Source organism: Pristiophorus japonicus, chromosome 9 (genome assembly GCF_044704955.1).
Source record: "Pristiophorus japonicus isolate sPriJap1 chromosome 9, sPriJap1.hap1, whole genome shotgun sequence".
NCBI lineage: Eukaryota > Metazoa > Chordata > Chondrichthyes > Pristiophoridae > Pristiophorus > Pristiophorus japonicus.
This window is the reverse complement of record NC_091985.1, coordinates 213,753,140-213,766,669: the sequence shown is the minus strand read 5'-3', so window position 1 is coordinate 213,766,669 and position 13,530 is coordinate 213,753,140. Positions and strand designations below refer to the sequence as shown.

Below are 13,530 nucleotides of genomic sequence, written 5' to 3'. Positions count from 1 at the left end.
CTTCCTCTCCACACTGCCCCACTCCCTTTAATACCATGAGCCTTAATTTGATCAACAAGCCTCCTGTCCGGCACCTTATCAAACACCTTTTGACAATCCATCCACTGCATTCACTACATCTATTGCATTTCCTTTCTCACTGCACTGTGTTATTTCCTGCAATAATCCCTGCTGTCTGTCCTGAATGAATCCATTTCATTACCAAATGTTGCGACGTTTACTTCTGTAACCAGAATCCCCCGCGCAGGGGTAAAGTCCTCTATCAATAACACCAGGAGCCCAGACACGGGACCGGGCTGTGCTCTGAGCAGGCGCAGTGCCAGTGGTGGAGGTGGTCTGAGGCGGAAGAGACGTTCCGCAAGTCAGTAGGAGCTTGTGGGCTCAGCGGAGGAATTGGACCCCTGGGTGGGATGGGCAGCTTCATAAACACCTGGTGTAGGCCTCAGGCACCTAATATGAACCGGCAGGACACATGTTTGACCCGCGGTGATGGACCCGACCGCTCGGGGTAACTAGCCGAATTCTTAGACACGATCAGCGTGCCTGCGTGGCCATCTTGGTACAGGAGCAGAGGGCGGGCGGGGCTTTAGGGTCCCAGTGATCTGGAGAGACAATCATTTCCTCATTTATTCTCAGTCTGCACAGACAGGATGTAGAACTGAACCCAACCAGAGAAGAGGGAGTGAGAAAACTGCAGATGGAAGAAAGAAATGATGGAGGTGGTGCGATGAGTTTGGATTTCAGCACAGGGTGGAGGGAGAGTGTGGGACGGGAATTTACAGCTTTGGAGAACAAGAGAGGAAAGAATGTTCCATAAAAAGTAGGATTGTCTGTCCTCAATTTCTATCCTGCACTTCCAGTGCTGACTTTTGTAAACACCTTTTACAGGATATTAGAAAAGGAGGATTTACAGACGGGAAACTAGAACCAATCATATCAAGATCTGACAGAGTCACTCGATTCACTTGAATATCAGCCTTTGAATGTGAAAGGAGAAATGTTTGTCTGTTCTGTCTGTGGGAAAAGATTTAAAACATCAGTGTGACTGGAAAAGCACCGAGACACACACCCGAGTGAGAGTGTTCCAGTGCACTGACTGTGGAAAGAGCTTTGACCAGTTACACAGCCTGAAAAAACATCACACCATTCACAGCGGGGAGAAACCGTACACGTGTTCTGTGTGTGGACGAGGCTTCAACTGATCGTCCAACCTGGAGAGACACATGGACACCCGCACCATGGAGAAACCGTGGAAATGTGGGGACTGTGGGAAGGGATTCAATTGTCCCTCTGCGCTGGAAACTCATCGACGCAGTCACACCGGGGAGAGGCCATTCACCTGCCCCGGGTGTGGGAAGGGATTCACTCGTACATCCAACCTCACTGAACACCAGCGTGTTCACACTGGGGAGAGGCCGTTCACCTGCACTGTGTGTGGGAAGGGATTCACTCGTTCATCCCACCTCACTGAACACCAGCGAGTTCACACTGGGGAGAGGTCGTTCACCTGCACTGTGTGTGGGAAGGGATTCACTTATTCATCTAGCCTGCTGGCACACCAGCGAATTCACACTGGGGAGAGACCGTTCACCTGCTCCGTGTGTGAGAAAGGATTCACTTGTTCATCCAGCCTGGTGAGACACCAGCGTGTTCACACTGGGGAGAGGCCGTTTACCTCTCCCGTATGTGGGAAGAAATTCACTGCATCTTCACACCTCATTAAACACAAGCGAGTTCACACTGGGGAGAGACCGTTCGTCTGTCCCGTATGTGGGAAATGGTTTGCTAAATCATCTCATCATCTGAGTCACCAGCGAGCTCACACAGGAGAGAGGCCGTTCATCTGCTCTGTGTGTGGAAAGGGATTCACTAATTCATTCGAGCTTCATGCTCACCAGCGTATTCATACCGGGGAGAGACCTTTTACCTGTTCTGTGTGTGGGAAGGCATTCACTCGTTCATCCCACCTCACTGAACACCAACTTGTTCACACCAGTAAGAGACCGTTTAAATGTTCTGACTGTGAAAGGAGCTATAAAAGCAGAAATGATCTGATGAAACACCAACGCATTCACACTGGGGAGAGGCCGTTCATCTGCTCCGAGTGTGGGAAGGGCTTCACTCGTTTATCCAACCTTCAGTTACACCAGCGAGTTCACAAGTGACTGCAGGGGTTGGATTCTGCTTTTATTGTTGCCGTTAATCACATCCAGGACTGAACCCTGTTCACTTGGACAGTTGGAGTTTGTTGCTGCTGGTGTAATTAATCCCTCTAACTGGGCTGGAGTTTAATTTTCTGGATATCATAGAATCATAGAATGGTTACAGCACAGAAGGAGGCCTTTCGGACCGTCGAGTCCGTGCCGGCTCTCTGCAAGTCCCACTCCCCACCCTTTCCCCGTGGCCCTGCAAATGTTTTATTTCTGGTACTTATCCAATGCCCTTTTTGAAAGCCACGATTGAATCTGCCTCCACCAGCCTTTCAGGCCGTGCATTCCAGATCCTAACCACTCGCTGCTTAAAACAAAGTTTTTTCTCATGTCGCCTTTGGTTCTTTTGCCAATCACCTTGAATCTGTGTCCTCTGGTTCTCAATCCTTCCGCCAATGGGAATATTTTCTCTCTACTCTGTCCAGACCCCTCATGATTTTCGAGCACCTCTATCAAATTCCTCTCAACCTTCTCTGTTCTAAGAAGAACAACCCCAGCTTCACCAGTCTATCCATGTAACTGAAGTCCCTCATCCCTGGAATCATTCTTGTAAATCTTTTCTGCACCCTCTGTCAAACAACAATCAAATAAATCAGCTTTGTTTCCTACATACAGTGAGTCGATTCCTTGCTTTCTCCAAGAGGAGACTAATTGATGTCCTGTTATCGACTGTTCCTTTTCTCCTTTGTATTTATAAAGTGCCTTTCACGGCCTCTGTTTTAGTGATGTTGGTTGAGGGATAAACGTTAGCCAGGACACCAGAGAGATTTCTTCGAAATAACGTCATGGAATCTTTTATGCCCACTTGAGAGGTCAGATGGTTCTGATTCTCAGAAGATCAAGATGTAGAATCAGTATGGGTGGAGATAAGAAATAATAAGGGAAAGAAGTCACTGGTGGGAGTAGCCTATCAGGACAGCATATAAATCAAGAAATAATGGAGGCTTATAAGAAAGGTACTGCAATAAGCATAGACGATTTAAATCTTTATATTGATTGGATATATCAATATAAAGATTAGGTAGCCTTGAGGAAGAGTTCATAGTGTATTCGGGATGTTTTCTTAGAACAATGCGCTGTGGAACCAACCAGGGAGCAGACTATTTTAGAATTGGTAATGTGTAATGCGACTGGGATTAATTCATGATCTCATAGTAAAGGATCCTCTTGGGAAGAGTGATCATAGTATGGTAGAATTCCAAATTCGGTTTGAGGGTGAGAAACTTGGGTCTCAAAATAGTGCCCTGAAAAATAAAGGCAATTACAAAGGAAGGGTAAGACAGTAGATAAGGAGTGGCAGACATTTAAGGAGCTATTTCATAACTCAGCAAAGGTATATTCCAATGAGAAAGAAAGACTCTAAGAAGGATGAACCATCCATGGCTAACTAAGAAGTAAAGGGTGGTATCAAATTGAAAACAAAGGCATACAATGTTGCGAAGATTAATGAAAGGCCAGAAGATTGGGAACTTTTTAGAAAATAGCAAAGGACAACGAGAAAAAAAAAGTGAATAGATTGAGAGTAAACTAGCAAGAAATATAAAAACAGACAGTAAGCTTCTACAGATATATAAAAAGGAAGAGAGTAGCTAAGTTGGTCCCTTAGAAGAGGAGACTGGGGAATTAATAATGGGAAACAAGGAAATGGCAGAGAATTTAAATAAATATTTTGTATCGGTCTTCGCTGTAAAAGACACTGAAAGCATCCCAATAATTGATAATCAAGGGGCTATTGGGAGGGGAGAACTTAAAACAATCACTATTGCTAGGGAAAAAAGGTACTAGGCAAACTAATGGGACTAAAGGTGGACAAGTCCCCTGGTCCTAATAGCCTGCATCCTAGGGTCTTAAAAGAAATGGCTGCAGAGATGGTGGCCACATTGGTTGTAATCTACCAAAAATCCCTGGATTCTGGAGAGGTCCCAGCAGATTGGAAAATAGCAAATGTAATTCCCCTATTTAAGAATGGAGGGAGACAGAAAGCGGGAAACTGTAGACCAGTTAGACTAACATGTCATTGGGAAAATGCTGGAGTCCATTATTTAGAAAATCATAATGCAGTCAAGCAGAGTCAGCATGGTTTTATGAAAGGGAAATCATGTTTGACAAATTTGATGGAGTTCTTTGAGGATGTAATGAACAGGGTGGATAAAGGGGAACCAGTAGATGTCGTGTATTTGGATTTTCAGAAGGCATTCGATAAGGTGCCACATAAAAGATTACTGCACAAGATAAAAGCTCACGGGATTGGGGGTAATATATTAGCATGGATAGAGGATTGGCTAACAAACAGAAAACAGAGAGTAGGGATAAATGGGTAATTTTCAGGCTGGCAAACTGTAACAAGTGGGGTGCCACAGTGATCAGTGCTGGGGCCTCAACTATTTACAATCTATATTAATGACTTGGATGAAGGGACCGATTGAATGTAGCTAAACATGCTGATGATACAAAGATAAGTGGGAAAGCAAGTTGTGAGGAAGACGCAAATAATCTACAAAGGGACATAGATCAGCTCAGTGAGTGGGCAAAAGTTTGGCAGATAGAGTATAATGTGGGAAAATGTGAGGAAAAATAAAAAAGCAAATTATTATTTAAATGGGGAGAGATTAGAAAATGCTGCAATACAGAGGGGTCCTTGTACATGATACACAAAAAGTTAGCATGCAGGTACAGCGTAATTAAGAAGGCAAATGGAATTTTGACCTTTTATTGCAAGGGAAATGCAGTATAAAAGTAGGGAAGTCCTGCTACAACTACACTGTTGGTGAGACCACACCTGGAGTACTGCGTACAGTTTTGATCATCTTTTTTAAGGAAGGATATACTTGCATTGGGGGCAGTTCAGAGGAGGTTCACGAGGTTGATTCCTGAGATGAAAGGGTTGTCATGAAGAAAGATTGAGCAGGTAGGGCCTATATTCATTGGAGTTTAGAAGAATGAGAGGTGATCTTATTGAAACATATAAGATTCTGAGAGGGCTTGACAGGATAGACGCAGAGAGGATGTTTCCCCCTGTGGAGGAATCTAACACTAGGGGGCATAGTTTCAGAATAAGGGGTCGCTCATTTAAAAGGGAAATCAGGAGCAATTTCTTCTGAATCTTTGGAATTCGCTACCTCAGAGAGCTGTAGAAGCTGGGTCATTAAATATGTTTAAGGTGGAGATAGACAGATTTTTGAACGATAAGGAAGTCGAGGGTTGTGAGGAGTGGGCAGGGAAGTGGAGTTGAAGGCAAGATCAGATCAGATCAGCCATGATCATTAAATGATGGAGCAGATTCGAGGGGCCAAATGGCCTACTCCTGCTCCTATTTCTTATGCTCTTATGGGGCCTCATGTGAAAGACGGCACCCCTGACAGTGCAGCGCTCTCTCTGCACTGCATTGGAATGTCGGCTTTGATTTTATGCTCCATGCTCTGGGAGTGGACTTGAACCCACAACCAACTGACTCAGAGACTACCACTGAGCCACGACTAACACCGCATTGCTCGGGATTATTTGAGTTCTCTTGCCGTCTGTTACTCCCACGGACAAGTCCGAGCTCCCCATACCTTCAAGAGCGTCTCTCCTAGCCTTGCGATCAGAGAATCATAGAAATTTACAGCACAGAAGGAGGCCATTCAGCCCATCATGTCCGTGCTTGCTGACAAAGAGCTTTCCAGCCTGATCCCACTTTCCAGCTCTTGGATCGTAGCCTTGTAGGTTACGGCACTTCAAGTGCATATCCAAGTACTTTTTAAATGCTATGAGGGTTTCTGCCTCTATCACTCTTTCAGGCAGTGAGTTTCAGACCCCCACCAACCTTGGTGAAAATATTTCTCCTCAAATCCCCACTAAACCTCCTACCACTTACTTTAAATCTATGCCCCCTGGTTATTCAACCCTCTGCTGAGGGAAATAGGTCCTTCCTATCTGCTCTATCTAGGCCCCTCATAATTTTATACACCTCAATTAGGTCTCCTAAGCCTCCTCTGTTCCAAAGAAAACAACCCCAGCCTATCCAATCTTTCCTCATAGCTAAAATTCTCCAGTCCAGGCAACATCCTCGTAAATTTCCTCTATCCTCTCTGGGGCAGTCACATCTTTCCTGTACTGTGGTGACCAGAACTGCACGCAGTACTCTAACTGTGGCCTAAGTAGTTTTTTATACAGTTCAAGCATAACCTCCCTAATCTTCTATTCTATGCCTTGGCTAATAAAGGCAAGTATCCCGTATGCCTTCTTAACCACCTTATCTACCTGTCCTGCTACCTTCTAGAATCTGTGGACATGCACTCCAAGGTCCCTTTGTCCCTCTACACTTCTCAGTGTCCTACCATTTATTGTGTATTCGATTTCCTTGTTAGCCCTCCCCAAATGCATTACCTCACACTTCTCCGGATTGAGTTCCATTTGACACTGTTCTGCCCACCTGACCAGTCCATTGATACCTTCCTGCAGTCTACCGCTTCTTCATTATCAAGCACAGGGCCAATTTTTGTATCATCTGCAAACTTCTTAATCATACCTCCTACATTCAAGTCCAAATCATTGATTATATATATATCACAAAAAGCAGGGGACCAAGTACTGAGCCCTGCGGAAGCCCACTGGAAACTGCCCTGGGAGGGTGTAGAAGGAGATTTACTCTGTATCTAAACCAAGCTGTAGTTGGCCTGGGAGTGTTTGATGGGGAGTATAAAGGGAGCTTTACTCTCTATATGTCGAGGGAACTTAACTCTATACCTTGCCCGTGCTATATATGACCTGGAAATGTTTGATGGGACAGTGCAGAGGGAGCATTACTTTGTCACTAACCCGTGTTGTCTATGCCCTGGGAGTGTTTGAAGGGTCAGTGTGGAGGGAGCTTTACTCTGTATCTAATCCGTGCTGTACTACATGTCTTATTACATTAATATACTTGCAGAATTGGCATATAATGAATTTCAACACTGATAAATGTGAGGTATTGCATTTTGGTAACAGAAATAAGGAGGTCACATATTAGTTGGAAAACCAGAATCTAAATGGGGCAGAAGAGCAAAGTGATCTCGGAATACAAATGCAAAAATCACCAAAAGTAGCGACGTAGGTTAATAAGGCCGTTAAAAAGAGTAAACCAAGCACTCGGGTTTATTTCCAGGGGGATTGAATTGAAAAGTAGCTAAGTTATGCTGAACTTGTATCGAACCTTGGTTAGACCACATTTGGAGTACTGTGTACAATTGTGATCTTTATATTATAAAAAGGATATAGAGGAATTGGCGAGATTGGAAATTAGATTTACAATTATGATACCAGAAATGTGAGGTTATGCCTATTAGGAAAGGATGAACAGGCTGGGTCTCTTCCTTTTGAAAAGAGAAGGTGACTTTTAAAAAAAAATGTGTTCATGGGATGTGGGCTTCGCTGGCAAGGCCAGCATTTATTATCCATCTCTAATTGCCCTTGAGAAGATGGTTGTGAGCCACCTTCTTGAACCGCTGCAGTCCATGTGATGGAGCGGCGAGGTCAGGGCGAAGGAGCGGCGAGAGATTGTAGAGGGATATGACCGGGGCCCAGGAGAGGCGTGAGTTTGGGGACCAGAAGAGGCGAGAGCCCAGGGGCAGCACGGGCCGTCCACACTGCGGTATGTGTGCGCATTAGGTCCGTGCAGCAGAGCTGGTCTCCAGTCGTTTTGGTTAATCCTTGCCACTGGACCAAGACCTAGCTCTGTCAAGCCCGTGTGGTGGCTGGTGTGCAACGGTCTCCACACGCTAAAAAAAATCCACGCACAGGCATCTTCCACCCTTCAACATGTAGTACGGGACCTGGAATTTTAGGTCCTTCATTGAAACACCTGTGAACTTTTTGACGTGGAAGCAAGTCATCCTCGATTCGAGGGACTGCCGATGATGATGATGAGGGAGGGAGTGCCAGGATTTTGACCCAGCGACGAAGGAACGGTGATATTCTTACATATCAGGATGGTGTGTGACTTGGAGGGGAACGTGCTGGTGGTGGTGTTCCCATGTGCTTGCTGCCCTTGTCCTTCTAGATGGTAGAGGTCGAGGGTTTGTGAGGGGCTGCCGAAGAAGCACTCTCATATCTCCACCTGTTTCTTTCTCAATTTCTCTCTCTCCCCCCACCTTGTTCTCTCTCTCTAATTCACATTTGCTCTATTAAGAACATAAGAAATAGGAGCAGGAGTAGGCCATTTTGCCCCTTGAGCCTGCTCCGCCATTCAATAAGATCTCTACCTCTCTCATTTCTCTCTGCCTCACTGTCTCTCACTCTTTCCACCTTTCTCTTCTCTGCTTCTCTGTCCCTCTTTCTGCTATGCTCTCAGTCTACCTCTCTCCGCCTCTTTCGCCCCTCTCTCTTCTCTCTGCCCCATTCTCTTCTCCCTTGCCATCCCGGCCAATACCTTCTCTTTCTTTCCTTTCTTTCTCTGCCTCATTCTGTCTCTCCCACTTCCCCTTTTGGATTTAAGTCTCACTCTGTCTCACTTACTTTGCTGTCTGTTTGATCTCACTCTGTCCAGCTCTCTCTCCCTTCCGTGTCAATCTTCCTCTCACTCATTCGCTCTCTCTCCCTTCGTGCAGATTGGAAGGTACCAAATATAACCCCACTATTTAAGAAAGGAGGGAGAGAGAAAACAAAGAACTACAGATCAGTTAGCCTGACATCAGTAGTGAAGAAAATGCTCGATTCTATTATAAGGATGTGGTAACAGGGCACTATTAAAAATAATAACAGGATTGGGCAGAGTCAATACGGATTTATAAAACTGAAATCATGTTTGACAAATCTGTTAGCGTTTTTTGAGGTGGTAACTAGCAGAATAGATAAGGGGGGAACTAGTGGATATGGTGTATTTGGATTTTCAGAAGGCATTCGACAAGAGATAATTAAACAAAATTAGAGCTCATAAGATTGGGGGTAATATACTCACATGGATTGAGGATTGGTTATAAAATCATAAAATAGTAAAGGACAATATAAGCTTAAACCAGAGTGAGTAATAGAATAGGTTAGATTATAATGTGTGATGTTTATACCTATAATTATGAAACTATAAGAAATAACTAACAGCAGGCAGGGGAGTTTAAGGATAATCAGAAAATTGCTGAAGAAAAGTAACTGCTGAGAACCAGGGAAAGTGTCCTTGTAAATCACAGATTAGAGAAGTTCCAGCTGTCTTTTCCCAGCTTCCTGCCAAAACCCAGCAGAGAAGACAAAGAAGAGTCAGGTGCCAGAGATGGATCACTGCAGGGTATAAAAGTGAGGGGAGACTGATGTAAGGGGGCAGTCGGGACTGGAGACACCGGAGATCAAGCTCAGGGTGCCCGAGGTTCCATCCAGCGGGCTGACCTTGTGTCATTTACTGTGGACACGAGCATGGATTGAGGATTGGTTAATGGACAGAAAACAGAGTCGGAATAAACGGGTAATTTTCGGGTTGGCAGGCTGTAACTAGTGGAGTGGTACCGTAGGGATCAGGGCTTGGGCCCCAGCTATTCACAATCTATATCAATGATTTGGATGATATCCAAGTTTGCTGATGATACAAAGCTAGGTGGGAATGTAATTGTGAGGATGATGCAAAATGCAAAGAAACTTCAAAGGGATATAGATGGGCTAAGTGAGTGGGCAAGAAGATGGAAAATGGAATATAATGTGAAGTTATCCACTTTGGTAGGAAAAATAGAAAAGCAGAGTAGTTTGTAAATGCAGAAAGATTGGAAAATGCTGTTGTTCAGAGGGTCCTGGGTGTCCATGTATATGAATCACTGAAAGTTAACATGCAGGTACAGGAAGCAATTAAGAAAGCAAATGGTATGTTGACCTTTATTATAAAAGGATTTGAGTATAAGAGTAAAGATGTCTTACTGCAATTACATACTGCCCTGGTGAGACCACATTTGAAGTATTGTGTACAGTTTTGATCTCCTTGCCTAAGAAAGGATATACTTGCCATTGAGGAATGGAGGTTCACCAGAATGATTCCTGGGATGGGGGATTGTCCTATGAAGAGAGATTGAGTAGATTAGGCCTATATTCTCTGTAGTTTAGAATAATGAGAGGTGATCTAATTGAAACATACACAATTCTTAAAGGGCTTGACAGGGTAGATGCAGGAAGGATATTTCCTCTGGCTGGGAGTCTGGAACCAGGAGTCACAATCTCAGAATAAGTGTCGGCCATTTAGGACTGAGATGAAGATAAATTTCTTCACTCAGAGGATGGTGAATCTTTGGAAGTCTCTCCCCCAAAGGGCTATGGATGCTCAGTGTTTGAGTATATTCAAGGCAGCTTGATACATTTTTGAATATTAAGGGGTGAAGGGATATGAGGAAAGTGGAGTTGAGGTAGAAGATCAGCTATGATATTATTGAATGGTGGATCAGGCTCGAGGGGCCGAATGGCCTGCTCCTATTTTTTGTGTTCTTATAACATAAGTGAATTGGAGTCACTGTTAATCTAGTGGAAAACTTGCTTTAGGTTCTAACCTCTGCTGCACCTGACACAGTTGACTACTCCATCCTCCTCCAACGCCTCTCCATCAATGTCCAGCTAGGTGGGACTGCACTCGCCTGGTTCCATTCTTGCCTATCTAATCGTAGCCAGAAAATATCATGCAATGGCTTCTCTTCCCACTCCTGCATTGTTACCTCTGGTGTCCCCTAAAGATCTGTCCTTGTTTCCCTCTTATTTCTCATCTATATGCTGCCCCTTGGAGATATCATCTGAAAACACAGAGTCAGTTTCTACATGTACGCTGACGATACCCAGCTCTACCTCTCCACCACTTGTCTCGACCCATGCTTGGTATCTAAATTGTCAGATTGCTTGTCCGACATCCAGTACTGGATGAGCAGAAATTTTCTCCAATTAACTATTGGGAAGACCAAAGCCATTATCTTTGGTCCCCGCCACAAACTGCGTTCCCTAACCACTGACTCCATCCCTCTCCTTAGCATCAATCTGAGGGTGAACAAAACTGTTCACAATCTAGGTGTCATATTTGACCCTGAAATGAGTTTCCAGCCACATATCCATGGCATAACTAAAACCACCTTTTTCCACCTCCATAACATTACCCACCTCCGCTCCTGCCTCAGCTCTTGTGCTGCTGAAACCCTCATCCATGCCTTTGTTATCTCTAGACTTGACTACTCCAACTCACTCCTGGCCGGTCTCCCACATTCCTCACTACGTAAATTTGAAGTCATCCAAATCTCAGCCCCCCATGTACTAACCCGCATCAAGTCAAGATCACCCGTCACTCCTGTGCTTTCTGACCTACATTGGCTCCCAGTTAAACAAAGCCTCGATTTCAAAATTCTCATCCTTGTTTACAAATCATTCCATGGTCTCGCTCCTCCCTATCTCTCTAATCTTTTTCAGCCTCACAACCCCACAAGATATCTTGCTCCTCAAATTCTGGCCTCTTGAACATCCCTCATTATAACTGCTCAACCACCATTTTCCAATCCTCTCTGGCTTTAGATATGGTGCTGGAGGACTACTAATGTGGTACTTTTGTTTAAGAAGGGTGAAAGGGATAGACCGAGTAATTACAAACCAGTCAGCCCAACCTCAGTGGTAGGAAAATTATTGGAAAAAATCCTGAAGGACAGGATAAATCTTCACTTAGAAAGACACGGCTTAATCAAGGACAGTCAGCACGGATTTGTTCAGGAAAGGTCGTGTCTAACTAATTTGATTGCATTTTTCGAGGAGGTAACCAGGAGGGTGGATGAGGGTCAAGCGTATGATGTAATGTATATATCTTTTAGCAAAGCTTTTGATGATAGTCCCACATGGCAGATTGGTCACGAAAGTAAAAGCCCATGAGATCCAGGGCAAAGTGGCAAGTTGGATCCAAAATTGGCTCAGAGGCAGGATGCAAAGGGTAATGGTTGATGGATGTTTTTGTGACTGGAAGGATGTTTCCAGTGGGGTTCCGCAGGGCTCAGTACAAGGTCCCTTGCTTTTTGTGATATACTTGAATATAGACTTGAATATAGGGGGTATGATTAGGAATTTTGCAGATGATACTAAAATCGGCTGTGTGGTTGATAATGAAGAAAGCTGAGGACTGCAGGAAGATATCAATCAACTGGTCAAAACAGTGGCAAATGGAATTTAATCCAGAGAAGTGTGAGGTAATGCATGTGGGGAGGGCTAACAAGGAAAGGGAATACACATTAAATGGTCGGACACTGAGAAGTGTAGAGGAACAAAGGGACCTTGGAGTGCATGTCCACAGATCCCTGAAAGTAGCAGTACAGGTAGATAAGGTGGTTAAGAATGCATACGGAATGCTTGCCTTTATTAGCCGAGGCACAGAATACAAGAGCAGGGGGTTATGCTTGAACTGTTTTTTTTAAAAAAAAGCTGAGTACTGCGTGCAGTTCTGGTCACCACATTACAGGAAGGACATGATTGCACTGGAGAGGGTACAGAGGAGATTTATGAGGCTGTTGCCGGGAGTGGAGAATCTTGGCTATGAGGACAGATTGGATAGGCTGGATTTGTTTTCCTTGGAACAGAGGAGGCTGAGAGGAGACCTCATTGAGGTGTATAAAATTATGAGGGCCTAGATATAGTAGACACAAAGGACCTATTTCCCTTAGCAGAGGGTTCAACAACCAGTGGGCATAAATTAAAATAATTGGTAGAAGATTTAGAGGGAATTTGAGGGGAAATTTATTCACGCAGAGGTTTGTGGGATTCTGGAACTCACTGCCTGAAAGGGTGGTAGAGGCAGAAACCCTCACCCACATTAAAAAATACTTGGATGTGCACTTGAAGTGTCGTAACCTGCAGGGTTACAGCTGGATAGCCTCTTGTTGGCCGGCACGATGTGCCAAAATGACCTCCTGCCGTGCTGTAAACTTCTATGATTCTACTTCCAATATAAATAGCTGTGACGTGGTGCATTTTGGTAGGTGGAATAAGGAGGCCAGGTACTCAGCTGTGTCAGCTGTGGCTCAGTGAGTAGCACTCTCACCTCTGAGTTATAAGATTGTGGGTACAATTCCCACACCAGGGATTTGAGCACAAAAATCTAGGCTGACAATCCAGTGCAATGCTGAGGGAGTGCTGCGCTATCAGGTGCCGTCTTTCAGAAGCGACGTTAAACCACAGCCCCGTCTGCTCCCTCAGGTGCATGTGAAAGGTCCCATGACACTATTTGGAGGAAGCGCAGAGGAGTTATTCCTGGTTTCCTGGCCAGTATTTATCCTTCAACATTACAAAAACAGATTGTCTGGTCGTTATCCCCTAGAGGATGAGATGGGGAATTAATAATGGAGAACAGGGAAATCGCAGAGACGTTGAACAAATATTT

The 13,530-nt window shown here is 44.5% G+C and overlaps 1 pseudogene; it reads left to right on the top strand.

Annotated features, from left to right (window-relative positions):
• LOC139274114 (zinc finger protein 585A-like) overlaps nt 1–13,530 on the top strand; it is a 452,513-nt pseudogene that overhangs the window by 52,830 nt on the left and 386,153 nt on the right.